General features: G+C 40.2%; 1 long non-coding RNA gene across 3 annotated transcripts in view; it reads left to right on the plus strand.

The window, feature by feature from the left end:
• Positions 1-27,204, plus strand: part of LOC132513727 (uncharacterized) — a 124,193-nt gene that overhangs the window by 90,353 nt on the left and 6,636 nt on the right. The window contains exon 5 of one of the 3 annotated variants that reach the window (XR_009538524.1): positions 777-2,571. The exons of the other annotated variants lie outside the window; for them this stretch is intronic. This is a non-coding gene — a long non-coding RNA (uncharacterized LOC132513727). Of the gene's footprint in view, positions 1-776; positions 2,572-27,204 lie in introns of those variants that run through there. 3 annotated transcript variants of the gene reach the window in all.

The raw sequence follows: 27,204 nt of genomic DNA on the forward strand, positions 1-27,204 counted from the left end.
TTAAACATATGGTTTACCATTGTGCTGGCTGAGTAGCAATTAGAGATCTCCATAGAGGCTCCTCTAACATGTTGCTTATTCTGGAAGACAGCTATTAAGACCCTCATGACCATGTGTTTAAAGTGTGCTGCCCTGAGGGATGCTGCTTTGTACCTTGGCAGTGTTGCCTTACTGAGTCCCAGCAGTCCAGGAAAATTCCTTGGATTCAGACTTTCCCATTATTCTGGAAAATTCATTTTTTCCTTTCTCCCACATGGGCCTGCTTAGACAGAGTGACTATAGACCACTGACTATAAAGTCATGGTCAATTAAAGAAAATGACTTCTCCATTTCATGCCTTCAGGGTTAATAACAGAGGCCCAGGGACTCCTGAGGTGTCCGAGGGAGGCAGTAGGCTAGTCTCCCAGTGAAACCAAGTAGAGAAAAGCAAAGAGAGGAATCATCATGGGGGCTGTTGTTTGAATTTTATGTTTGCAATTTAATTCTATAAATCAAATAAGGGAAATTCACACTGGTTCTGTATAGCACGTGATAAACCACAGCATTGCTACCAACAAATTTTTTCTCTCTTTATGATCAGTGGCCTCATCAAAGTGCATATTTTGAGTTTTGCAATACCTGACACAGAAGTTGTAAAGAAGAGGAGTTTTTCACAGGTTAAAGAGATATAAGGAAAGCAGCAAGATCTTATATCTGGAACATTTCTGAGGGGTATATGTTTATTAGAGTATCCAGTTATTCTATGACTAACTTCATTTTCTATGGTTTTTCTTAAGAAAACATTTGTGGAAGTATTCAGTTATGATCACAAACTACTTCTTGTGAATTATCTGTGATGACTACATTGATTTCCCCTGAAGATTTATACAGCCAGGATGTTTGAAAGCTTGGACATCATCTCCTCTGACATAAACAATTTTCTGTGAAACCTTTCCATGTTAACTTGTAGTACCTGATTCTCAAGCCTGATATACAATTAATGTATTCTCTTCTCCCACAAAATGTGTTTGTCGCTGTTTTGCTGTTATCCTCAAAGTATACACTTTCTTCTCCTAACCGTGGGCCCCAAATCCCACACAATGAGGGCGAACCACAGAGTAGCAGAGAGAAAAGAACATTGCTTTTCTTACATGAAGACTTTTCATCCAATTCCACCTCTCTGTTCTGTGGATACTATTTGGTGTTGGGGAAATAGTAGCATTCACAATTTGGTCTTCTAGATTTAATTTATACTACTTCAATTGGTGCCTTAAAAAAAAGCACCTCAAAAAAGCAAAATGGGGTGCCCTAAATGCTGGGTTTTCTCCGCCTTTGGTCCAAGGGGTACCCAAGGCTCAGTGTATATTCATCATCACCAAAATATTGCCTTGTAGATATTTTTGAGAGCCAGAGATGAGTTTATAATGTTTTACAGGCCTGGTTTGGAGCTCTACGTCCTTTTCCTTTTTGGTAGTCAACTTGTTATATCTGTGATGAAAACAGTCACTGTGTGTGCCTAAGTACATTCAGAACCAGAAACCAACAAAAAAAATCAAGATTCCAATAACTCAGGAGAACCTACCAGATTCGGACCATCTGACAGTCTCATCTCGACACCTACCAGTCTTCACTGATCAGAAAGGTGATCAGAGCCCTGAGCTCTTGATTTTATCACAAAGCGTTTTTTCTTTGTGGGTACCTTGGATCTGGAGATAGAGCATCCGGCGATCAGATAAAGCCATGTGGAGGGCTGAAAGTTTGCTGGAATGATGCTTGGGGCACAGTTTATGCTGTTGGAGCATTTCCTGTGTGCACTTTGAAACCTCTGAACTCAGTTCTTCAAAGTGAGAGCTACCTTATTCTGTCTTTCCGCTGAACAATGCATCTGCCACTTATCATCTTGGTTTTTTTTTTGGCCACCTCCACCCTAATTGACTTAGCTAACATTGATTTATCAAAGCAAAAGCATGGCCCTGACTGAGTCATAAGTTACACTTTTACCTGACATTATCTGGACCTTTGGAAATGAAACATGCAAATAATGGACGTTTTGTGAACAGGTCTACACACACGCACATATATGTGTCTTTCTGTTTGCTTCATTCATCATGTTCTCTATACTCCCACTGTTTTTCTCCATACTCCCACTGTTCTTCTCCCCCCTCGCACCCCTTCTCACCCATAGTAGTTTAGGAGAGAGTTATGTTTTCTCATGAGCCAAAAGGTCATTTTTCAAGTTGAGCCCTGTTAACCTCAGTGACAAATGCTTGTTTTTCAGAAGTTTCCTCTTTGCAAAACTCTGTTTTCAGGACAGAAGATTTATTTCGCTTTAGAGAGCCAGTGTGGTAAGAGGAAACTGAAGCTGGTCTCTGGGTGTGTGTTTGTGCTAATTTGCTGTACAGTCAAATGTGGATATAGGTCAATAAAAGCTGTTCTTTGATCTATTGCTGCAAAAGATTCATTGTAAATACATTACTGGATACGAGGGTTATGGCTGTGTAACTGCCCCTTGCAAACAGTGCCGTGCCCTGTGCCATCCTTTAGCACGTACAAGAAGTGAGACATCTGGCTTCAACCTGCCTGGGTTTTTTTTTTTTTGAGGTAAAAAACAACAAAATTTACCATCTTAACCACCTTTTTTTTAATATTTAACAAATTTAATTTTTTTTAACATTATTTTGGTTCCAAAAATACCTGGCATGGTGGTTAAATATAACAACTGTTGCATCTTAACCATTTTTAAGTGTACCTTACAGCAGTGTGAAGTACAGCCTCCCTGGGTTTTACTTTGCTGATTTATTTATTTTTAATGGGTAGCCACGATATCATTTCATTTCTGGGTATCCCCATAAAAGGATAGCATTCGGGCAGAGAAATAACCTTAAAATAACAATAACAGCAACAAACACTTAGCAACAAGAAGTGAATAAAACGAAACAAGGCCAATATTCCTACAGCTAACTCTTTTGAGTTAATACCTGTTATTATTATGTGTCTAGCACTGGCCAAGGCATTGTAAAGAATGCAATGAGATATGATCAGTGACCTCAAGAGGTTTACCCTCCTCTTATGGGATGCAGGTATCAGAGTAAATCACGTTCACTAAAATAGGAATCAAGGCTTCAGCCATATCTCCCTTACTCAGTGATTGTATATGGAGACACATTTCCTTTTACCCATAAATGCATAGTCTGTGTAATTAAGTAGCGAAGCAGAGCAGCCAGTTGAAAAGGTCATTGTTTGAAGTCATAGGCCCTATCTAGGTGTGACAAGCAACCCATGGTGGCAGGGGATTTGGAACCAACCTCTGCTGAGGGCTGGTTGGGCCAGCGTGGCCCATAGGAATCTCAGTGGGAGAACAGGGAAAAGGCTTTGTGAGATTGATGCGATCTTGACTGTGAATTTCAGGTTTCCATGGTCAGCCTCTAAGCCTTTCTCCTCTTACCTGCCTTGTGAGACTGGAGGGCAAACTGGGTTCGAAAACCAAAAGATACAACCGCTTCCCCCCAGATTGCTTGATTGTCAAGACAAATAAACATTCCCCTCCTTCCCTTCCTTCCTTCCTCCCTCCCCCCTTCCCATATTTGGAGATATGTCTGGGTGTGGGATGAGCCGTTGGGAAGAGGTGGATCATGAAATCCCTAACACAAAGCTGGTGTGTGTTCCATGGATAAAGACCCCACCTCTCAGATCTCATTTAGACGACATCCCTGCAATGTTTACACTGCTTGCTGTCATAGTCAGCCTTCAAATACAGGCCATTCACTTAAGCCAAGTTGATCCTCTAACAAGTGATAATTCATACGAAAGCATTTGTAATGCCTAATATGCCAAGAAAATATGAATGGTATGGTTTCAGTTTTTATATTATTAAAATCAACCTTTAAATGTCATTTCTCTGCCGTTTTCCTGTAAAAAAAGCAGCATCACCCACCCTGGGTCCTGGGGGGAAAGATGGAGGAAAGGAATTGACTTTCTCTGGTTCACACTGGAAATCAAACTGGGCCCACCTCTCCTGCAGTCTGAGTCAGTGACTCTCATTTGCTTTTATTTTTTCTTGTTTGCTTTGACCTATTCTGCAGTCAGCACATACAGGTGTACAACGCCCCCACAAGCAAACGCACTCGATAAAGCGTATTGTGCTACATCATTGCTATAGTGATAACCTTGAATCTGCTCTAATCTGTGAAAGAGCACATCATTCAGAACATCCCATACTTTATTATTAACAGATTACTTATGACTCACCTCATAAATGACCCCAACAACACCCGTGATTGTGACTCAATGTTCCCAGCGTCAGTCTGATGCTCTGGCAACAGAATTGTTCTGTTTCCCCTTGCATTGACTCCAGTTCTGGGAGGCTTCCAGATCCTTTCAGTTCAATGATTTCTATTCAATTCCGCAGACATTGAGCACCTACTGTGCTCAAGTACTCAGCCTGTTCAGGGGACACAGACATAAAGCAGCCCTGGTTTCCACCTTCCTGATGCACACAGTCTAATGACGAGTTTTTTCCGTGATGCTGTCCCCAACTTTCTCTCTTCTTCTTCCATTGGTGCTTTCTGGCCCCAGCTTTCTCCTATCTGTCCACAACTGAGGTCCCAGGAAGGCTTGTAAGGGACCTTTCAGGGGTGTCTGAGACTCCTCTTTGCTCTCATAGACCTCTGGATTTCTGTTAACCATTCCATTCCAAAGTACACTGTATTGCATCTTAGCCAATGTGCCAGGTGCTATGTACTTAGCCCTGTCTAATCCTCACAACCCTATGAAGTAGGTTCAGATGAGGAAACTAAAGCTAAAAAAGCCAAGTAGCCTGTCCAAAGTCACATAAGCAGTAGCAGAAGAGCCCCGGCCTGAACTAGGCAGTCTGATTCGAAAATCTTTGTACTATTCTAAGAGTGAAGCAAAACTTGATACCCACGACTTATAACCATCAACAAGTGTGTGGCATTTAAGCAAATATTCTGACCATGATTATTTGAAGACCCTATACTTAAAAATTTTTTTATTGAAATATAATTGATTTACAATGTTGTGTTAGTTTCAGGTGTACAGCAAAGTGATTCAGTTGTACATATGTATATATCTATTCTTTTACAGATTCTTTTCCCTTATAGATTGTTACTAGATACCAAGTATAGTTCCCTGTGCTACACAGTAGGTCCTTTTTGGTTATCTACTTTATAGACAGTAGTGTGTGTATGTTAATCCCAAACTCCTAATTTATCCTTCCCCCTCCTTTCCTCTTTGGTAACCATAAGTTTGTTTTCTATGTCTGTGAGTCTATTTCTGTTTTGTAAATAAGTTCATTTGTATCATGTTTTTAGATTCCACCTATAAGCGATATCATATGATATTTGTCTTTCTCTGTCTGACTTGAAGACCCTATACTTTCTTCCATTTCCAGATATCCCTGATTCACGATTTTGGGTCTTAAGAATATTTTATGACTGCTATGTCCACTAAAATCTTAATACACTTATGGCAGGGATTAAAAAAATACAAATAACTTTTAAAAGACCCACTGCTTACCACCACCACCCCACCATTCCATGAGGTGAACCAGGATTCTAGCCTAATTGGCAAGCAAGCACATTTCCTATGAGGTCCATCAACCTGTTGATGACATAGGGCCCCTGCCAGAGCCTACACAGTGGATTCAAGCATGGGGCAGAGCCTTGGACTCTGAGCAAATGTTTCTGTGGAGAAACAGCCTTCACTGCATATGTAAAAAGGCTTGGATTTGCTTTGTTTTGTTTCTGTTATGAGAAATGGCCAGAGGGTGGCCTGATGTGCCAGGTAAGGTAGAATCAATGAGAAGCAATTTACCAAATGGAGATACCAATATTATCTGTGTGGTTAATCTGTAGCACCTACCACCTTGTGACCCTCCATGAAGCTTTAAATCCTGTAAATTCAAACAGATTTTTCAATCCACTTTGCATTTAAAATCGCCCAGATCTGGGAGAAATTTGTTGTTACCATGGTAGCCAGCCTACATAACAGAAAGTTTTCCAATGTACTATTTTCTTTGCATGGGCTTCAGTTAATAACTCGTGGAGAGCTTCTACAGACCCTTAATATGCTGAGATCCACAGTCTAAGAGCTGGGCACGTTTCTCCCCCACTTATGAAAGGCTAAAGCCAAGGACTGGACTGGCTGTGCAGGGAACCTGGAAGGTCCCTTGACCTCTGGTGTGAGTGCTGTTAGGCGGCAACCAGAGCTGGCAAAAAACCCCAAAGGAATACAAACCTGCCATGTGTTCAAGAATACTCCTGCACACTCAAAAAGATAGGCCCAGTGTGGGAAGCAGCAGTGCTTGTCTTCCTGTTAAAAAGCCCACTGATGAAGCCGGATGCCTTGCCCCGGGTCAGTGAAGATTATATTGTTTTATCCTACTCTGCACAGAGAAAACAGATTAAGAAATGGAATTAGGCACTCCTCCTACACTTTCCCCCAGGATCCTCTCTGTTCTGATTGCCTATTGACCTGCTTTCCAAACTGGACTGCTAATTTCAAAGGGGCCAGGGCTATGCTTGTCTTGTTCATCCCATAGCAAGGACTTAATCAATATTTGCTGAAATGATGAAATGGCTGAATGAATGAGGCTTTGAAAATGCTCATTCGATGAAAAATTGATAATAGACCACCATTTCTATGGAATTCAGTGATCTGATTAGAGCCGGCATGGAGAGAAAGGGAAGCTGTTGAAAGAAACTGAGGCTCCGGGATGCGAAAGCATCCTCCCACTTGTGACAACATGGGTGGACCTTGAATGCATTAAGCTAAGGAGGATGTCACACAGAGAAAGACAAGTACAGTATGATCTCACTTGTATGTGGAATCTAAACAAGTGAAACCTATAAAAAACAGTAAAATGGTGGTTACCAGGGAATGGGGGGCAGGGGTATAAGAGTGATGGTGTTCAAGGGTACAGACTTGTAAAGAATAGTAAATGCACCATAGAGATCTAATGCACAGTATAATTAATATAGAAAATAATACTGTGCTGTAATTATATAATGTGATAAATAGAGATACATGGGCAAACATATTACAATATATAAATGTACACCTTCAATTCGTACTATGTTACATGCAAAATTTATTCAATAAAAGTTTGAGGTATCACATACCATCAAAAAAACAAAGAAATTGAGGCTCCAGGGGCATGCCATTTTACTCAAAGATAGAAGAGCTGTGGTGAGCGCTAGGAGAGGAACATCTTGGCTGATCAGAGGCAAATCAGTGGGATTTAGCTGCCCAGGTGATCTTTGTGCTTTGGGGGAGCAGAGAAGCACAGTGGAAAGGAGGGTGGGGATACAATCTAGACTGAAGTGAAATCCTAGAGAATCAGAAACTCCCTCAGGGAGTTAAGAGAGCTGACTTGCAAGTGGAGCAGGGAGCATGAGAGAGGAAATGGGCTGGGACAAGGAGAATGGTAGATGCCCTGAGCAGCATCCAGCTAGTTCCACGAGCAGCCAGGTGTTCCTTATGCCCAAGGCAACCCTGAGACAATTTCACAGTCAAGAGATTTTGCATCAAGGAGCTGACTCTTTAGTGGTGAGGGTCCTGGTGGGACTGCCTGCATGGCAAGCATGCAGACCCAGGATAGGCAAACTGGGGTCTTTGGGCTAAATCCAGTCTGCCACCTGTTTCCGTAAATAAAGTTTTTTTTCTTTTCTTCTTTAAATTTTTTATTGCAGTATAGTTGATTTACAATGTTGTGTTAGTTTCTGGTGTACAGCAAAGTGATTCAGTTATGTATATGTACACACACATATATATATTCTTTTCCATTATGGTTTATTACAGGATATTTAATATAGTTCCCTGTGCTATACAGTAGGACCTATTGTTTATTTATTTTATATATAGTAGTATGTATCTGCTAATCACAAACTCCTAATTTATCCCTCCCCCAACCCCTTTCCCCTTTGGTAACCATAAGTTTGTTTTCTATGTTTGTGAGTCTGTTTCTGTTTTGTAAATAAGTTCATTTGCATCATATTTTAGATTACACATATAAGTTATATCATATGATAATTGTCTTTCTCTTTCTGACTGACTTCACTTAGTATGATAAACTCTAGTCCACCGTGTTGCTGCAAATGGCATTATTTCATTCTTTTTTATGGCTGAGTAATATTCCATTGTACATATATATACAATGGAATATATATATGTGTGTATATATATATATATATATATATATATACACCACATCTTCTTTATCCATTCATCTGTTGACAGATACTTAGGTTGCTTCCGTGTCTTGGCTGTTGTAAATAGTGCTGCTGTGAACATTGGGGTGCATGTATCTCTTTGAATTAGAGTTCTCATCTTTTCCGGATACAGTAAGTCCCCTACATACGAACCTTAAAGTTGCAAACTTTCAGAGATGCAAATGGCTGTTCGCACGTCCAGTCACGTAAGTTAGTTCATGTGTCTGGTGTACACTGTCAGCGTGCGTGCATCCTCTACAAGTGGTTGTGCTTTTGTGTACTTTACAGTACTGTATAGAGTACAGTAGTACAGTATCTTTATTTCAAGCCCAGGATGTCTGAAAGCAAGTGTAAAGGCAGTGGTGATGTAGCTGGTACAGTACTACCCAGACATCACTGGATCCTTTTTTCAAGAGGCTAGATAGAACTGAATCCAGCAAGGAACCAGAACCTGTGCCATCAGCGTCAGGCGTGAGTGAAATTGCAGCTTGCTTTCCGTCTCCTATTGCTGACGATCCTTCAGCTCTACCATCTCCCACCTCCTCTCCCTCCTCCAGTCAGTAACTCTTCTTCCCTGTTCACTCGATGCCAGCCCCTGGATGTCAGCTGTTGTACTGTATTATGGTACTTTTCAAGGTACTGTACTATAAGATTAAAAATGTTTTCTTTATTTTTTGTATCTTTTTTTTATGTATTATTTGTGTGAAAAGTATTATAAACCTATTACAGTAAAGTACTATATAGCTGATTGTGTTAGTTGGGTACCTAGGCTAACTCTGTTGCTTATGAACAAATTGGACTTGCAAACTTGCTCTCCAAATGGAACTCGTTTGTATGTAGGGGACTTACTGTATGTGCCCAGGAGTGGGATTGCTGGATCATATGGCAACTCTATTTTTAGTTTTTTAAGGAGCCTCCATACTGTTTTCCATAGTGGCTGCACCAATTGTAAATAAAGTTTTTTGGCTCATAGCCACTCCCATTTCTTCACATATTATGGCTGCTTTCCTGCTACAATGGCAGAGTAGTTGTAACAGAGACCATATGGCCCACAAAGCCTAGACTCTTTACTATTTGGCCCTTTATAGAAGAAGTTTGCAGACCTTGGTGTAGACAATCAGTTCAGAGGGCCTCTCTGTGTACTCCGTGGTGATGAGAGGGGAGTAGGTCGAGCACGTTGTGTGGAGTGGAAGTGGCCTGCTTGTCCTTGACTCTGGTCTTAGTTCATTGCAGACAAGTCAGTTATGGAAGCGTGCTGTACCAATCATGGTGTGGCTTGTAATTACTACCCTTTCTATTTTTCAGGGTCTTGTGAGAAGCAAATGGGTGAAGCTGTGGGAAAATTACCCACAAAGTGCTCCAGTAAGTTGTCCCCCCAGGACAGCCAGTTCAGGCATTAAGGAGTTATTTGTCACATGGGGCAGGCATGGAATTTTTGTGTTATACACCTTCTCCTAGGAAATCTGCAGCAAAGCCTCTATCCCATGATTTTTTGTCCCATTTTTTTATTGTGATAAAATACACAGAATATAAAATTTATCATCTTAAACATTTTAAAGTGTACATTTCAGTGGTATTAAATACATTCATAATGTTGTGCAACCATCACCACCATCAATTTCCAGAACTCTTCTCATCTTGTAAAACTGAAAGTCTCTATTCATTAAAAATAACTGCCCATTTCCGCCTCTCCCCCAGGCCCTTGAAACCACCATTCTACTTTTTGTCTCTATGATTTTGATTACTCAAAGTATTCAAAATATGAGATACTTCGAGTATCTCATGTAAGTAGAATCATACAGTATTTGTCTTTTTGTGACTGACGTTTCACTTAGCATAACGTCCTCAACGTTCATCCTTGTCATAGCACATGCCAGAACTTCACTCCTTTTTTCTTTTTTAAATAAATTTATTTATTTATTTTTGACTGAGTTGGGTCTTTGTTGCTGCGTGCAGGCTTTCTCTAGTTGTGGTGAGAGGGGGCTACTCTTCATTGTGGTGCACGGGCTTCTCATTGCAGTGGCTTCTCTTGTTGTGGAGCATGGGCTCTAGGCGTGTGGGCTTCAGTAGTTGTGGCACGTGGGCTCAGTAGTTATGGCTCATGGGCTCTAGAGCATAGGCTCAGTAGTTGTGGTGCACAGGCTTAGTTGCTCCGCAGCATGTGGGATCTTCCCAGACCAGGGCTCGAACCTGTGTCCCCTGCAATGGCAGGTGGATTCTTAACCACTGCGCCACCAGGGAAGTCCCTTTCACTCCTTTTTAAAGCTGAATAATATTCCATTGTATGGATATACCACATTTTGCTTATTTATTTATCTATGGACACTTGGGTTGCTTCCATGTTTTAGCTATTGTGAATAATGCTGCTATGAACATGGGTTTACCACTACCTCTTTGAGACCCTGCTCTCAATTCTTTTGGATATATACTGATTTTCTTGATTGGATTTCATCATCAAAAATTAGGAGTTTTTCATAAAATTTGAAATTCAGCCATTATTCCTAGAAATATTTTGTCTGCCCCTTTCTCCCTCTTCTTTCTTTCCAGCACTCCCATTATGCATATGTTGGTGTGCTTAATGATATCAACTGTCTCTGAGACTGTTCATTTTCTTCATTCTTTCCTCTTTCTTTTCTTCAGATTGCATAATCTCTTTTGATTTATCTTCAATCTCCTTGATTCTTTCTTCTGCCAGCTCACATCTACTGTTGAGCTCCTTTAGTAACTTTTTCATTTCAGTTATTATACTTTTCAATGCTACTTTTCTCTTTGGTTCTTTTAAAAATGTGTGTCTTTTTTTTTGGCTGCACAGCATGGCTTGCGGGATCTCAGTTCCCTGACCAGGGATTGAACCCAGGCCCCCTGCAGTGGAAGCATGGAGTCCTAACCACTGAACTGCCAGGGAATTCCCTAAAAATGTGTATTTCTTTATTGATATTCTTTATTTCATGAGCCGTGTCATCATACCTTAATTTTTTAAAACATGCTTTCCTTTAGTCTTTGGACATATTTATCATAGCTGCTTTGAAGTATTTTTCTACTAAGTTAAACATCTTGGCCCCCTCAGTGGCAGCTTCTATTGCCTGGTTTGCCCTATGCATGGGTCACAGTTTCCTGTTTGTTTTTTTTTTCCTTTCTTTCTTTCTTTTCTTTTCTTTTCTTTCTTTCTATTTTTTTTTAACTATCTTACCATTTGGGGGAAAATTGGACATTTTACAGAATATGTTGGTTTAACTCTGGATTCTGATTACCCAGGTCCACTTCCCTCCTGCCCCCCTCTTACCAGCCTTTTTGTTCTTGTTGCTCATTTTATGTTGTTTGTTTGCTTATTTGTTTAGTGACTTGCCTGGACTAATTCTGTAAAATCTATTTCTCTTGCAGTGTGCAGCTTGTGATATAACTGCTCATGTTTTTTCCTCATTCTTATTTTAAGCGTGGCATCCTGGAGGTCATCCGTGGTCAGCAGAGCTTATTGGTCAGTCAGTGATTGGCCAGAGGTTGAGCTTATGCCCCCTGAGCCAGTAAGCCTTCCACCCTTTGCTGTTGGATCTGTGTGTGGCTTGGGGACTGCTTTCAAAGTTCAGAGACTTTACAAGTATGTTCCACATTCAGTCAGGGACTGGAAGCTCACAAGTACCCTTTCTGGATGCTCCTAAGAGGGCACAGTCCTGCATATGCATGCAGTTTTCTGGAGCACCAAAGAAGAGTATGATTTTAGCAGGGTGCTCTTTGCCTATCTTTTTCCTGGCTCTCCCTGTCAAATTTCTGGCTGGTCTGCCATTTTTTTGCCTGTCCTAGTATCATGTAGCTGTTAGTCTTCTCTAATTTCTAGCCAGTATAATCTCTAATGTTTTCAACATTACTCCTGGGCATAAATTTCTCCACGCTCTGTTCCAAATAAAGTCATCCCTCTTAGGCAGAGCCTCAGACCTGCCAGCCTTCACAGTTTCCCATGCCCTATCATCTCCCCCCACCCCAAGGAGAGTTTGAGCCATAGGGACATATATGGGCTACTGTTCTTCCTGGCCTGCTTTTCCCTGCTAGAGTCAACCCTTTGTGCTACAGATCTGGAGCTGTAGGGGAGACGTGCAGAGGGGAGCCACTGGCCACATGCCACCCCACCTAAAGTGGAACCTCCACACTGTGGAACCAGAACTGAAGGAGGGTGGGAGCTGCCGGTCTTCGTGGGCTGCCTTACGCATCCAGAATAGATCTTCCACAATACAGAGCTGGCGGGGATGGGAGCAGTCCCTGGCTCAAATGTTGCAGGCTCCCATTGTTCTTACTGAGATTCAGTAGATTTTATTGAATAAATGCTTCTCAATTTATTGTTGTTTTTAACAGTTTCCCCCAGTTTTATCACTGTTTTTCTGGGGAGAGCATTGCTGAATTCCTTATACAGCCACTGTGGAAGTCCCACCTCCTATCCCATGATGTTTTCACAGCAACAGCTGAATGCTTCCTATTCTGTGAAAACATCAGATTCATGGAATTTGGTGGGGCGGGGGCGGGGGGGATCATCAAAGTTCATGTGGAGACTCACAGGTTAGTTCCCTCTGGCTGTATTCCCTGATGAGGCACACTGTTTGTACCCTTTACTGAGGTGGATGGTTTTTGTTATACCCTCTGGGGCCCCTACTGATTCTTTGCCTCTCTGTTACAAGTGTTTGGCAGAGTGGATAGAATTTGTGTATCTCTAGCTCAGGGAAGATTGACAACCTGATAACAAAGGACTGTTCATACCTTTTCATGGGACCCTGGTTAGGCTCTCCTGACCTTTGCATACACTTCTCACCAGGTTCAGTGAGCACACACCCAGGTCATCTGTGGCTCCATTCCCTGCATCTTACTCTCCTCCCACTTGCCTAGATTAATTACTCTGGATACCTTTGGTCCAGCAGGCATCACACAATAGATATTGCTATTAATTGTTTATGCCTCTGCCTCCTCCTTGCCAGATTGCAGCACCTTCGAGGCAGAGAATCTCGTCTTATCCAGGAGAGTACCTGATATATTATTGAAGTGGTAGTATTTACAATAGTAATAACTAAATATTATTATGACGATGATATCTAAAATTAAGTGCTAACTATGGCCCAGAAACTGTTCTAAACACTTTACTAACTCACTGAAGCCTCACAACCAGCCTATGAGGGGTGTATTATTATTATCTCCATTTTGCAGATGAGAAAACTGAGGCACAGAGCATGTATGTAATCTCTCAATATACTATATCTGCTAAGGGAATAATAATTAGTATTTATTTAATTGAAATATAGTTGATTTACAACGTTGTGTTACTTTCTGATGTACAGCAAAGTGATTCAGTTATACATATATGTATATATTCTTTTTCATATTCTTTTCCATTAGAATAATAATTTTTAAAAAAATGTCAACTGCAGAAAAGGCAGCCAAGCCATCTCAAGTCTCAGATATAACAAAGCCCAGGGATGCAAGGGAGACAATGGAGTTTGCTGGTCTTGCTCTGATGTTAGGGGAACAATGATTTTGTGTTTCTAGGGCTTTGAAGCACACATCATCTCCCCCATGTGTCAGTCTGTGGCTCAGATACTTCATCCAGAGGCTTTGGGGTGCTACCGGGGATGGGGGTTTGAGGCTCTTCCTTGCTGCCCTCCTCTCAGAATTGCCAGGGCAACCTCCTGAGGGTGGGCTGTTCAGGTCAGGAATGAGCTCCTTGCAAGGGGCACATGCACTCTCAGGCCTGAAATCTTTTGTCATTTAAACTTCCTTCTTGGTTGTGCAGCAGCAATGTATTTTTGAGACCGCACATTTTACTTTCTTTCTCTCTTTTTTTTTTTTAAGTGAAAGCTAGAAACGTGTGACTATCCTGGAGCCATTTCTAATTTCTAGCTTTTTGGAAAAAATGTGAGTAAGAAGCATCCACTTGAGGGATGCAGGGGTGGAGATTCACACCAGTGTCAGAGCCCTCACGTTACGCCTTTTGTAATTGACTTTAGACATGACTATACATTACCTTTGCCATGGTAGCCCCACAGCTTTGCCTACACTCAAGCCATAATGTGGCAGAACCTGCAGGAAAAGCATTGCTCTTTGCTCGTGGCTGTGACCATTTTATTGACTAATTTCCAGCCTCAGAGGGCCCACAGCATCAGGCCTTTCACTCTGCCCTTCTTCCTAGAGGCCAGAGACCAAAATAAATGTGACAGTTTGAGGATTTTCCTAGTGGTTAATTGCTGCTCACTCCACCCATAGAAAGAAAAACTGGCAGGGATTTTATCCTTTGGGGTCGCAATTACTTTTTGAACAGGGGCAATTGCAACTGTGGAATGGCTAAGTCAGGGAACTTCCTCTGTCTTTAAGATAAAGATGCTATGGGCTCATGTCATTGGTGACCTGGAGCCTCCCCTTCTACCCCCAAATCTCCTAAAGCCCTCTTATCGGGGTGTGGGTACCTGCCCCGTATTTCCAACTCCTTCCTCTCAAAAGCCCTTTCCCGTATACAGCTGAAGTCGGATTGTTCCATTTTTATGAGGTTGAACTATATGAAATGGCTGATATTTGATCACTTTTTACCTACAAAATGGTTCAGCCTAATTCAGTTTAGAGGTTTTCTTTTGAGCAGGAGAGAGAGAGAAACATCACAGTCAATATGAACTGAGAACCGGAGATGGTGCTACTTCTTGGAGGAGAGGCCTGGGGCCAGAGGCAAGGGGTGGACGGGGGTTCCCAGCCCCGTTCCCAGGTGTGGGCACTGCAGCTGGTGCACCCATGCCTTGACTTCACCCTGGAGAGAAGATGCTTACTGGAGTGGGGAGGACAAACGCCGAGGAACATCAACTTCACTGATGATGAGTCATGAAATCCTACAAAGTCAAAGCAGCTTGTTGCGGTTGAAAAATGCAAACGACTGTGTCTTCATCAGAGTTAGAAAACATTGCCCATATGCACGTGTAAAGGAGCACTTTCAACCTGCTGTATTTCCCTTGCTTGGGCAAATGCTGAGCTTTGATTTTTTTTTCTCTCTCTCTCATGTTCTTTATGGCAGTTGCTTTCCTAGATTAGAAAGGTTTGCATTTTCTCACAACTTTCTCTCATGCTGAGCATGGCTATGACATTACTCGAATCAAAGTAATAACCAAACCCCAATAGCTCTGCTAGAACATGTAGAGACTAGCCGGTTGGGGAACGAATGTAACCTTTTAATCTGCTAAGGAATGGGTTCTAAGTTGATTCATGCCAATGAATAACTAGGAAAACAAAGATCACAATTTGAAATGGTGGACCCTTGCTTTTCTTCCTTAGTGTCACAATAAAGTGTGATTCGTGCTCCTGTTGGTTGCAGCATAGGACACACAGGCTCTGTTGGGATTTATTTAGCTAGAGGCCACTGACAGAATTCCCTGGATTTTGTATCTTCTTCAGTAACCTACATGCTAAAAAGGATAGACTCTTTTCTCCTTGCGTCCTCATGAAATTTGCACCAAATAGCCAGAGAAACCCGAGAAGGTTTTCAGTTCTTGGGCAGTGTTCCCATCAACTGCTGGGCCCAAGGACCTGCAGCAGTGTCGCAGATGCTGGCTGTTTTTCGTGCAAACCACAAATCATCCAGTGCCACGTTAGTGATCTTGATCCTGACCCTGGCTCTGCTATAGAAAACCTCCTGTCACTTGAACCCAGACCCCCAGAGCTCTCCTGGAAATAGTTTACTAGACTGGGTAAACCAATGCTCTCTACTCATCTCCTGTAAGGATTCTTATCACCTTAGTGGTGTAGCATTTGTTGTAGCCATTTGTTGTAGTTCAGCTAATCTGTAGTTCAGCTAACTAACTAACCAGTTTCTTCTTCTGCAAACTGGTGTAATAACACGACCTTACAAAGATGTTGCTATAAGCATTAAGATTAGATTAGTTAAGGAGGGAAGGATTGGGAGTTTGGGATTAGCAGATGCAAACTATAATATACAGGATGGATAAACAACAAGGTCCTACTGTATAGCACAGGGAGCTATATTTAATATCCTGTGATAAACCGTAATGGAAAAGAATATGAAAAATAATATATATGTGTAACTGAATCACTTTGCTGTACAGCAGAAATGAACACAACATTGTAAACCAACTATACTTCAATAAATTTTTTTAAAAGGCTAAAAGATTAGATTAGTTAAAGAGCCTGAAACAGGGGCTGACACATAACAGATGCTCAAGAAATATTTATTATCCTCAACTAAAAGCAACTCACTAATTTCAAGCATTTACTTTGTGATAACATATGAAAACTTAAATCCAGTGATTTCTACTTCACTTTGCTAATGGTTTGCTAACCATCCCGGGACTTGGACCCCACATCAACCTTCCTGGGCCCCAAGCTCAAGCCTCACAGCCTCACATTACGAGCTGGGGACCTCCTGGTGACTTTCGTCAGCTCTCTTCTAGGGCAGCTGTTCTCAAAAGCATGCTGTGGGACCAGCAGGAAGAGCAGCACCCAGGAACTTGTTAGAAATGCAAATTCTTGGGTCACATCCAGAGCTACTGAGTCAGACACCCTGGGGTTGGGGCCTAGCAGGTTTTGACAAGCTCTGCAGGTGATTCTGATGCACTAAGTGTGAGAACCACTGCTGCAAATGTGAGCCATGAGGAGAGGTAAGGGCATGGAGGAAGGCTTGGCTTCTTTTCTCTGGGGGTCCCTTCTCCTTCCTTATCTCGAGATTTTAAAAAAAGCAGCAAGAAAATCCCCTTGCTATTGCCAGAAGAAGATGTCAGGAAACACCTTTCATTCAGCCCCTCAGTTCCCAAATGTTTTCCCTCTCCTCCAGAGACCTCGAGTTACAGCTCTAGCAGGTCTCCTTGGCTCCTGTGTTCTGGGTGCCAGCAGTCTGCCTCTGCATGTTGGGCTTTAGGTGAGAATAAATTTTTCTCTCATCTCCTTTCCCTTGTTATCGGAGTCAGACATATTGAGGCATACCCCTTAAAGGCTTAACTTCCCTGCCCTCCCAATATGCCTAGCTCTGTCCTTTTCCTCATTGATGCTTGCAGTCCTAACCCCAAGGAGGTAAGGAAAATGGGGTGGACTGGAAAAAGGGGAGGAAGATGCCTAGCAAAATGGGACCACCCTGGGTTTTGCTGTTAGGTGGTGAGTAATAATTCTCAGTCCAACTTCTTGTCCTGGATTTTCTTTTTTCTTTTTTTTTTAATTGAGGTATAGTTAAATTTACAATGTTGTGTTAGTTTCAAGTATACAGCAAAATGATATAGTTATACATACACATACACAAATATATCTATTCTTTTTCCGATTCTTTTCTGTTATAGGTTATCACAAGATATTGAGTAGAGTTCCCTGTGCTATATGGTAGGTTCTTGCTGTTTATCTATTTTATATATAGTAGTGTGTATATGTTAATCCCAAACTCCTAATGGATTTCCTTTCAGGTTGTATCTGAAGTACCTTCGAAGCCATCCTTCTACTCCCTCCCCACCCACCCTCCGGGAGCCACTCCTTCCTAGTCTATTTACTAGTCCCTCTGTTGCTGAGAAGATTAAATCAGCAAATAGAAGCTCATCTGAAAGCATTAGGCAGCCCCTAGGAGGGGAGTGAAAAAGGCTGGTTATAATTTTTCCCGAGTGCAGTTTTTGTTCTGATGGAAACAAAACAGAACAAAAACAACCAAAAAACCCCACAAAACAAATATTGAACAAAAAATGAAAAAGGTTTGCCTTTTCTGTAACACACATCTGTGTCACCTCTCAAAAGTCATAGCAACCATCTACTTTCCTGAGACATGATCCCATTAAAATATTAGCTCAGTGAATGGTGATGAGAAATGAAAATTGGATGTGTTCTTATGGTTACCAAAGGGGAAACGGGGGGGGGGAGGATAAATTAGGAGTTTGTGATTACCAGATACACACTACTATATATATATAATAAACAACAAGGACCTACTGGATAACACAGGGAACTATGCTCAGTATTTTGTAATAACCTACAAGGGAAAAGAATCTGAGAAAGAAGCACTTTGCTGTATACCTGAAACTAACACAACATTGTAAATCAATTATACTTCAATAAAAATTTAAAAAAAGAAAATTGGATGTGTAAAACATCATATAGAATATATATGTTTTAGTATTTATTTTATTATGAGAATTTCAAACATAAAAATAAGCAGACAGAATAATATAATGAAACCCCCCTACCTATCACCCAGCTTCAACAACTGTCAGTTCATGGCCAGTCTTGCTTCATTTGAGCCCCATCCACTTCTCTCCTTCCCATATATTTTTTAAAACAAATCTCAAATGTCATATTATGTTATCCATCACTATTTTAGCATGTACCTCTAAAAGGTAAGGACTTTAAAAAAATATAGTCACCATTATCAGACTTTAAAAAGGTAACAAAAATTTCTTAATGTCATCAAGTATCCATTAAGTGTTCAAATTTCCAATTTTCTCATAAATAGCATAAATTGTTTTAATCATGATCCAAATAAGGTCCACACATTGTAATTGGTTTTTTGGCTTTTAGGTCCATTTAAATCTACAAGTCTCTCTCTTCTTGTAATTGATTTGTCATTTAACATGACATGTTCTCCTATCTTCTGAATTTCCTGTAAAATGTTATTTGAACCAGACTTGATCATATTCAGGTTTGACTTTTTTTTTTTGCAAGAATGCTTCATATATGGTATGGCATATAGCACATTTCACAAACAAATATTAAGGATTATAGGCTTATCAGCTATTTTGAATTACACGAATCACCATTTTATCTCTATCCTAGCATATTCTTGAGAATCTGTAGTATCTCCTAGTATATTTTAAGTCAATTTCAATGCTTCAGAAATTTGTGAATTTTTTTTTCTGTAGAAGAATTCTGTGTCTCTGGCTATGTGGAGTGGGAGGGCATTAAGCTCTAAATCAGACCAAAGGCCCTTTCAGTAAACAGTTAAGGGCTTTGCTCTTTGATTTTTTTTTTTGTAAATGGCTCTAGAAAAGTTTTCCAGAGGTAAAATCCAGCATAAGTCAAACAAACAAACAGTCATGTAATTTTCATCAGGGTTCTAATTCAGAATGTCTAAAGGTTTTCCAATCAGCAATAAGATATTCATCTATAACAATAATTTTATTTTCTTAATGTTTTCTACAACCTCAATTTCCATATCTAAAACTGGATGATCATTGAGAATGCCACCCAAATCTATTAACTAATTGTAGAAGGGTGCCTCCTAAAGGCTTTATCTTCCTAAAAGTTTAACCTGAAAAAAAACAGCTGGTCCAAATCATGCTTGCAAATGAATGTGTGTCCATGTTGTCAGGTCACAAGAAAAGGAAATATGATACTAAAAGAGCAAACAACTATCTGTAAAGCTGATTTAAATTTCTATTAGCTTCAAATGTGTGCTTGGAAAAACCATTTTCCCAGCTGTATTAGTTCTCAGTGGCTGCTGTAACAAGTTACTATAAACTTAGTGGCTTACAACAATACATTTTATTATCTTACAGTTCTGGAAGTCAGACATCTAATATGGGTCTCATTGGGGTAAAATCAAGATGTCTGTAGGGCTGTATTCCTTCTGGAGGCTCTAGGAGAGACTCCATTTCCTTGCCTTTTCCAGCTTCCAGGGGCCACCCACATTCCTTGCCTCCTGGTCCCTTTTCTCCATCTTCAAAGCCAGCAACATTAGGTTGAGTCCTTCTCTATTTCCATCACACTAACCTCCTCTTCTGCATCCCTCTTTCACTTTTAAGGACCCTTGTGATTACATTGGGCACACCCAGATAATCCAGGATAATCTCCCTATTTTAAGGTTGGCTGATTAGCAACCTTAATCCCGTCTACAACCTTAAGCCCCCTTTGCCTTCTAACATAAAATACTCACAGGTTCCGGGGATTAGGCTGTGGACATCTTTGGGGGGCCACTGTGCTGCCTACCATACTAGCCAAACAGTGTGTGAGATCAAACCAAATAGCTGGGCTAAATACTTGAAGTTATTTGTTTTTGCGAACTGTCTCATATTCCTTTGAGTAAGGCAAGATATAAATAAATAACCAAACCAAATGCTGTTTCAATATTGAAGATAAACATAAATAATTACCCTAGTTTGTACCAAATAATGAACATGTGTCTATATCTTGCATCCTTGTTTCTGTTTATTGCCTTTTATTTTCCAAAAGAAACCTTAAAGTTAAGTAAACCTCTCTGGATTTCCAATTTAAAACATATTCTTTAGCAGATGTTTTCATTATCTTTAGTTTTCAGAAATTCTATTTTAATATGTCTGGGTATAGACATGGGTTTATATATTTGGGTTTTTCTCAGCTTCTTGAATCTGTAGGTTTGTTTTTCACCAAATCTGGGAAACTTTCAGCCATTATTTCCTTGATTTTTTTTCAGCCCCATATTCTTTCTTTTCTTCTTCTGAGACTCAGATGACGTGAATGTTAGATCTCTTGTTATTTTCACATAGGTGTCTGAGGCTCTGTTCTCTCTCTCTTTTTCCAATGTATTTTCTCTCTGTTATTCAGTTTGGGTAATTTTTTTGATCTATCTTAACTTTCACTGATTATTTTCCCTGTCATCTCCATTTTGCTATTGAGCCCTTCTGATGAGTTTTTAATTTTGGTCAATGTATTTTTCAGTTCTGAAATTTCCATTAGTTTCTTCTTTATATTTTCTATTTCTTTGCTGAGACTACTTTTTTTATCTGTTTCAAAAATGTTCATAATTGCAAATTAACCATTTTTATGATAGCTATTTTTGTAGGTTAGGGTTTTCTACATATACAATCATGTCATCTGGGAATAAAGACAATTTTATTTCTTCCTTTCTAATCTGTATGCTTTCTATTGTTTTTCCTTGCCTCACTGCACTAACTAGTAATTACAGTACAATTTTCAATAAGAGTTGTGAGAAAAGATATCCTTGCCTTGTTACTGATTTCAGGGAGAAAACATTCAGTCTCTCACCATTAACTGTAATGTTAGCTACAGGTTTTTTCTAGAGACCCTTTATTTCGTTAAGGATGTTCCCTTCTATTCCTGGTTTGTTGAGAGGTTTTATCATCAATGGATATTGAATTTTACTGAAAGCTTTTTCTGCATTTATTGATATGATCATACGGGTTTTCTTAGTCTTTTCAAATGTTTAAAATTTTTTAAATATTGATTTTTGAATATTGAACCAGCTTTGTATTCCTGGTATGAATCCCACTTGGTCTTGATATTCTTTTTATATACATGACTGGACTCAATTTGCTAATTTTTAAAGGATTTTTGCATCTATGTTTGTGAGAGATATTGGTCTGTATAGTTTGGTTTTGATTAGGATAATGCTAACCTCATAGAATGAGTTGGGAAATGTTCCCTCCTCTTCCATTTTCTGTGAGAGATTATGTAGTATTGATATTGTTTTTTCCTAAATGTTTGGTAAAATTCACCAATGAAATCATCTGGGCCAGGAGTTTTGGGGGGGAAGGTTTTAAACTATCAATTCAGTTTCTGCAATACATGGCTATTCAGGTTATCTCTTTGACCTTGGATGATATTTGGTAGTTTGTGTCTTTCATCTAAGTTATTCAGTTTATGGTCATAGGAATGTTCATAGTATTCTCTTATTAACCTTTAAGTATGATTGGCTGTGATCTTCCTCTTTTATTCCTGATATTGATAATTTGCGTCTTTTTAAAAATTTTCTTGGTTATGCTGGCTAAAGATTTATCAATTTTATTGATCTTTTCAAAGATCTAAGTTTTGCTTTTATTGAGTCCTCTCTCTTTTCAATTTCTTTGACTTCCCTAATTTTTATTACTTTCTTCCTTCTGCTTGCTTTAGGTTTAATTTGCTCTTCTCTAGCTTCCCAAAGTCTAAGCTTAAGTTATTGATTTTAGATATTTCTTCTTTTCTAACATTTTCATTTAATGCTATGCTGTAAATTTCCCTCTAAGTACTATTTTATCAGCATCCCGTGCATTTTTTATTATGGTACAATATACATAGCATAAAAGTTACAATTTTAATGATTTTTAAGTGAGAAATTTAGTGGCATTAAGTACATTCACAATGTTGTGCAACCACCACTATCCTTTTCCAGGACTTTTTCATCATCTCCTCCCAGCCCCGCTAACTTCTATTCTACTTTCTATCTCTATGAATTTGCCTTTTTCAGGTACCTCAGATAAGTGGGATTATTAAATATTTGTCCCTTTGTGTCTGACTTTTTTCACTTAGCAGAGTGTTTTCAGGGTTCATCCATGTTGTAGCACTACAAATTTTTATACATTCTATTTTCATTTTCATTTTAGTTTAAAATGTCTTAAAATTTCCCTTGAGATGATTTCTTTTGACTCTCTAGAGATGGGTTACTGAGAAGTATATCATTTAATTTATAAATATTTGGTGATTTTCTGGATATCTTTCTATTATTGATTTTTAGTTTAATTTTGTTATGGTCTGAGAATGTACTTTGTATGATTTCTATTTTTTAAATTTGTTCAGCTTTGTTATATGTCCCAGAATGTGGTCTATCTTGGTGGATGTTCCATGTGCACTTGGAGAGAATGTGTATTCTGCTTTTATTGGATGGAGTCTTCTATAAACGGCAATTTGGTCAAGTTGCTTGATAGTGCTGTCCAGGTCATCTATATCCTTACTGAGTTTCTGTCTACTTGTTCTATCAATTACTGAAAGAGGTGTTGAAGTCTTCAACTATAATTGTGGATTTGTCTGTTGCTCCTTTCAGATCTATCAGTTTTTGACAGTCTTGTTTGATTGTTTAGGAAGTCTTCCTCATTTTTTTGGAAAATTTGATTCTTTTTTGAATGAGGTAGAGGGTGACAAAACTCATGGGAAAAAAAATCTTTTCTTGAACTGAAACTGGAAACACAGTGTCTTGAACTTGTAGTTACTTGGTCATTTTGGTAAACCATTTTGTTGTTTTTACCAGGACTCTCTAGTATTAAAAGAAACTGCCTGTCTTATGGAGTTTTCATATGCACAGTTGGCCGTCAAGGTCTTCATCATGTGGCCAATGATAAATTTAGGATTAGTAGAGCCACTTCAGTGGTACAGATTTGCCAAACTAAGACTCTTAAATATTTCAAGGTTCTAGCAACTGGTTTATGTCCCAGAAAGGAGATACAGAGATGGTGGCTTCCCTGGAGACAGGGACATTGGAGAGGTGAGAGTTTTTCTGTGGTTGCTTTGTATGTATCTAAGTATATATGTATTTGTCTTCTGCCGACTGCAGTCAGCAGCTGCCGACTACAATGCACTCACCATCTCTCCTTTAGCTTGTCACATAGACTGTATGCCTCTTACAAATATGGCATAGCTATGTGGTTTGTCCTTGGTCTCAACTCTCCTGTAGTTCTGAGACCCAGAACAGGATCCAGAGTATAAGCTACAGTTCCCTCCAGTTGTTTTGTTCCAACAAGGGTTCACACTGTGTCTTCAGGGCAGTGTCACTGGAGTTTGGAAAAGAAAACTCTAGTCCCTTTGAAGGAAACCTATCTGCTGTTCCATGCATTAAATAAGGCTGTAAATGCTTTTCTACTTCCCCCATTAAGAGGTAGAGTTGATTTTCCCTCCTCTTCAGTCTGTGACTTGCTTTGTCCAGTATAATACAGTATAAGTGACACTGTGCAACTTCCAAGGCTGGGTCTTAAGATACCTGAAACTTCTGTTTTTGTGTACGTGGAAGGCTCCCTCTTAGAACTCATCTGCCATGTTATGAGAAGGCCAAGTTACATGGAGAGGCCATGTATAAGATATTTTAACTGACAGCCCCAGCTGAGTTCTCTCAGCCTATAGCCAGCACCAACTGCCATCATGTGAGTGAGCCATTTTGGATGTTTCAATGTAATCAAGTCTCCATATGTCTGCAGCCCCAGCAGACATTATGTGGATATGCAACAAAGGATTAATCTTCCCCAAAGAAAGGTTTGGTCCTGCTCAGCTTCTGAGAGGTATCTCTAAGACCTTGGAGTGTCCTGTCTGGCAAGAGTGTCTTTGTTTACCTGGGGGCCATGGGCCATACCAGATAGTTTTTGCTAATAATGTGATTTATTGTAAGGGACTTGGGCCATGTGGTATCAGCTTGATCTTTGAAGGGGCTGGAGACTAAGGTCAGCCATGTAGGGGGTCAGCCAAGCCTATGTGACCGAGCTCCAGTAAAATCTCTGGACACCAAGTCTCAGGTTAGCTTCCCTGGTTGGTAATATTCTGTGCATGTTGCTACACATCACTGCTGGGAGAAGTAAGTTCTGTCCATCCAACTCCACTGGGCAAGGACAACTAGAAGCTCCATGCCTGGTCTCTCCTGGACCCTGCCCTATGTGCCCTTCCCTTTGCTGATTTTAATCTGTATCCTTTCACTGTAATAAATTATAACTCTGAGTATAATGGCTTTTCTGAGTTCTGTGAGTCCTTCTAGTGAACCTGAGGGTAGTCTTGGGGACGCCCAAATGCTGGCGGAAGAGAGGAACTGCCCAGCTAAGCCTAGCCAACCTATAGAATCATGAGCAATAGGAGATGGTTGCTGTTCTCTTAAACCATTATGTTTTGGGTTGGTGTGTTATGCAGCAATAGATAACTAAGACACCTGTCTTCTCTACTGGATGATAATATTTTTGAGAGCCAAGATAATTCTGTAATTTCCACTCCTTTAGCATAGCACCTTATGTGTTGCAAGTATAAACATTTGTTAAATCGTTAAATTGGAGTAGTTAGAAACATCTTTGTGGACTAACTGAGGGAGACTGAGATAGGGGACTTGCAGAGTGATTGCATTATTTCCATCTGTATATAAAAGAAAGGAATCTCCACTCCTTTTGTATGAAATCTAAAGATACTTGCAGTTTTTCAGGATTGCTGTGCTAGTAATGATTTGTTCTTTCTTCTTTCAGAATAGTTGTACCATAGTGTAAAGAATACTGCTTGGAATATAACAGTTCAGTTCCCAGTTCTGCCTTTTCTCACTACTTTTATAAACTTGGGCAAGTCTCTTGACCTTACCAAATCTCATCTTGAAGCAGAGATAATAATGGCAGTTCCACAGGGTTGTCGTGAAGTTTTTTTTGCGGTACGTGGGCTTCCCACTGTTGTGGCCTCTCCCGTTGCGGAGCACAGACTCCGGACGTGCAGGCTCAGCGGCCACGGCTCACGGGCCCAACCGCTCCGCGGCATGTGGGATCCTCCGGGAGCGTGGCACGAACCCGTGTCCCCTGCATCGGCAGGCGGACTCTCAACCACTGCGCCACCAGGGAAGCCCTGTCGTGAAGTTTTAATGCATGCAAAAAGTGTTTTGAGAAATGTAAAGTGCTATGTAGGTATAAAGTATCATTGGAGACTTTGGATTGATGGTACTTGCTTAATTTTAATTTTTTTAGCCCTTCTAGCCCATCATTTGTCATAAATACTTTTATTTTTATTTTTAAAATTTATTTATTTATTTTTGGCTGCGTTGGGTCTTTGTTGCTGCGCGCAGGCTTTCTCTAGTTGCGGCGAGAGGGGGCTACTCTTCATTGCGGTGCGCGAGCTTCTCATTGTGGTGGCTTCTCTTTGTTGCGGACCACAGGCTGTAGGCCGCACGGACTTCAGTAGTCGTGGCACGTGGGCTCAGTAGTTGTGGCGTATGGGCTTAGTTGCTCTGTGGCATGTGGAATCTTCCCAGACCAGGGCTCGAACCCATGTCCCCTGCATTGGCAGGCAGATTCTTAACCACTGCACCACCAGGGAAGTCCCATAAATACTTTTAAATATGACTGGCATCTCAATAGCATAGGGAATATGAAAATTTGTAAAATAGTAATAAAACAACTTCTAAATAGTAGTTTTCCCTCTTTTTTCTTACATCACATCCTCACCACCACAAACTACTCCACTGAATTTTTTTTCAGAAAAGAAATGGAGAAAAATAATCAGAAAATGTGGCATTGAAACAGGATTTCTTCTTTTTCCCAAACATGTCACATCTTCCTACCTCATCCTTTCACCTCTCTTATCGACATGCCTTTTAATTCAATGAAGAATGACTGCAAGGTATTGACAAGATACTATTTGTTATGCCCCAATAGCCACAGTGAACTCTGGGCCCTTCTTACTGAGTTAGTTTTGATAGTGTCAGGTGGTGATGCCCCCAGCGCTTTAGAACTGGTCCATAGGCCTATGAGAGCCACATTTGGGTTCTTCAGGTTTATACCTGCAGCTCAGAGAATAGAACCCAAAAGGGCTTCCAAAACCTTGCTGTGAACTTAACGATGCTGTAATTCCCCAGGGTCTTCCCCAGTTATGTTGCTTTGATGCCATTTATAAAACATTGGTTGTCTTCCTGGATCTCATAAGGTGCTAGCTGCCCCCTACATTTACATGCATCCTATCAACTGCAATGATTTTGAATATCTGCCAGTTTCTAACATGAATAAAAGATTAGAGCTGGAAGGAACTTTAGAGATTGGAGCCCTGACCCAGAAATTGTTTGTCATGACTTGACAGGAGTCAAGGGCTAGGAGTAATGGCTTATCGGAGTATGTGAACAGGTTCTAAGAGTACAGAAAGAAAGGGTTTAAACCAGAGCCTGAAGACATAGTGGTAAGTTCCAGGGATGGGGTGGGGGAGCATGGGAATGAGAATCACTCAAAGCAAGTTAATATGCTGGATGAGAAATCAGAATTGAAAGGTATTTTGACAGCTTGGAAAAATTAGCTGAAACAAAAACCAGGCAATTTCCAGAAGTAAATAAAAAATATTTCACATAGATTCCAAAATCAAGCATATAGGCATATAAGGGAAACCAGGTTTAATGGAAATTCAGTAAAACACTTAGGTTTCAGCTGCCAAGAAGGTCAGAATGAGTCAATCGTGTAACATCATTTTTTTACAATATGAATACAGTCTTAGGATGTGTGAGTTAAGCCCAGAATAAAGGAGATAATGGTCCCATTCTCCTCTGCTTGAGTTATGTGTAAACTGTATTCTGTTCTCAGTGCCATATTTTAAATTGTATGGATAA

This window comes from Lagenorhynchus albirostris, chromosome X (assembly GCF_949774975.1).
Source record: "Lagenorhynchus albirostris chromosome X, mLagAlb1.1, whole genome shotgun sequence".
Lineage (NCBI taxonomy): Eukaryota > Metazoa > Chordata > Mammalia > Artiodactyla > Delphinidae > Lagenorhynchus > Lagenorhynchus albirostris.